Below are 2,687 nucleotides of genomic sequence, written 5' to 3' on the forward strand. Positions count from 1 at the left end.
TACCGATTTCGGATACAAGAGAAGAGATTTGAGGTGAGAATCAGCAACAAGAGGGAGATACAGATAGCAGGGAGGTGAGGAACAGGAGCAAAAGGATGAGAGGCTTCAGACGTTTCAATCGTTCGCCCCGTCTCCTGTGACGCGCGCCTCTTTATATAGCATTGCTCCAGATCCTTGCCACTAGGCCCAGCCCAAGTTCCACGGCCCATTTTCCAGGGCAGTCCCACAAAGAGGGCATGACCTCTGGGGCATGACACAGAGGAAGCAGAAATTCAGAAATTGCCTTGCCGGTGACACTGAAATCCTTCCTCGCTGGTATGATTTTTCTTGTTCTGCCTTGCTCTCTGGGTTGAGCTATCTTTTCGCCACGGTTAACTTATCTTTCCTGGCAATTTTTGCCGTGGTGTATCTCTGTACATTTGGAAGCAGCAAGCAACGCTGGCTAAAACTCCACATGCCGGTCAAGTGTAATCTCTCCCATAGTCGCTGGCCGCAGTTTTAAGCATACCTTACCCTGCGGCAAAAGGAATAACCCGTTGCTCCAATCGATGCAGATCCCCGATTACCAGTCGGTACATGCATGATTTAGGCCGAGAGGAGAATCCGAGATCTTGCCGCAGGCGGGGGCAGTGAAACACATATAATAACTTTTGTCGCGCGATTTAGATCTGAATTGCGTCGTGGATCGTTCTACCATGTTATTGTGTCGGCTCTATCTGACAGGCGAGAAGTGGTAGTTCCGGCCCACTTGCTTGTGGAGGCAATGAGTAGGTTCCTCGAGATCCTGAGATGCAGGCGCCGATAATAAAAATGCAGTGGAACTTTCGTCTCGAGTGCGTACAAATGAGATTGCGGTACTCCAGCCTGTTCCTGAACAATTCAAAAAATAACACAAAGCACTCAAATCAGCGAGCATGGAGCTCAATGCTCATGTTTACGAACAGCTTTCTAAGAGCATCTCCAACCGCCGTCCAACGAGCGGCGCGTTAAAATTCAGTTTGCAGCGCGTCGATCGTCTGGTTTGGCGCGGCGGGGAGCGCTTGCTCCAGCAGCGCTCTCGCACAAACACTTTGGACTACATGCATAGATATTTTGTTCATAGATAAAAAGATACATAGTTCATAGCATAGATAAAAAACAATACAAAGATATTTACATAGTTCATAGCATAGATAGACAAAAAGAACTACGGTGCAACTACATAATTAATCTACGGTGCAACTAGAACTACTCCGAGTCGTCCTCATCATCACCCTCGCTGGTGTTGTCCGAGGTAGAGATCCACACGTCATCCCAACGATCATCATCTGACGAGAAGAACGACTTCCCACCGGCGTTGACGAGATCGCACTGCGATATGGCCAGTGCCTTCCGCTGACGTCTGTCCGCCCGCTCCGCGCAGCGCCTTGCCGTCCTCTCCGCCTAGAAGGCGCGCTCGTTGGCGACGTCCTCCGGGTGACGCCGGCGCCACTCCGCCATGGCTCGCTCGTTCTTCTCGGCGATGAGGAGGCGGCACTGCCAAAGACGGTGCTTCGCACGGTCCAGGTCCGTGATAAGACGAGGAGGAGGGGCGACGACCTGCACCTGCTCGCGCGTGTAGACGTCGTGAAAGTTCATCTGTGCGCGAGGCCTCTCTAGGTGCCATGCCGCTGCGGCGTACGCGCGGGCGGCCTCGTGCGCGGTCTCGAACGTGCCGAGGCCGAGGCGGACGTCACCGGACCGGATCTCGGCGTAATACGCGCCAGACGGGCGTTCGCGGACGCCGTGATAGCTCGAAGATGCCCGGCGGCGCGACGGCACGGTGGCGTGGTGGCGGCGGGGCGCTGAAGCGGTGAGGAAGCAGAGGAAGCGACAAGAAAACAGAGAAAGCGGGGAGAGCGCGCGTGGCAGTGTGAATAGCCGCGTGGTGAGCGCCGCAATTTATAGACGCGCCGAAAACGGTGCGCCAAATCTACCGCGCGACCGCCCGCTTTCTCCCGCGCGCGCAAACGTTTACCGCGCGCGCTTGTTTCCCGCCTCCGCTGGAGTGCGCGAAAACTTCCCAAGCGGGCTAAATAGGCATTTTACCGCGCACGCGTCTTTTGGCGCTGCCGTTGTAGACGCTCTAAACGCGTAGAAAGGAAGGCCGATGCGTCATTCATGGTAATAAGATGTTGGTCTCCTGATGGTCCCCCGCTATACCTGGCCATGGGACGGGCTTGGGCCGGGCCTAAAAAAGCCCACGGCAGAAAACTGAGGCCCAGGCCCTCCCAAGCCCGACCATCAACCTACTTTTCAAGCCCAAGACCGGCCCATCTGGCGAAAAGCCCTGAAAAGCCCTTCGGGCTTAGCGTCATGGTCGGGCCTCTTCCTTAAAATGCCAATATGACAAGCGCAAGCCCGTCCAGGCCCTGCTGGTGGGCTCAAAACTCAGGCCCAAGCCCGGCCCACGGGCAAGCCCGTCGGGCCTAGGCCCTGGATTTTAGGGCCGGCCCTAGGTGGGCCGACAGGGCCGGGCCGGAGATGGCCAGGACTGACCCCGGCCCACGCGTCATTGCTGTTTCATACTCGTAATCTACATGAATCTTCTGCGTTAGCCTGAGAACATAATCATCACGACTATCCCGTGATCAAACGCATATCACCAGTTTTTTTTTCTCAAAAAAAAAAAACCCTCCCCGTTTTGCTAAGAACGCTCTCCTGATCCT

This window comes from Triticum dicoccoides, chromosome 4B (genome assembly GCF_002162155.2).
Source record: "Triticum dicoccoides isolate Atlit2015 ecotype Zavitan chromosome 4B, WEW_v2.0, whole genome shotgun sequence".
NCBI lineage: Eukaryota > Viridiplantae > Streptophyta > Magnoliopsida > Poales > Poaceae > Triticum > Triticum dicoccoides.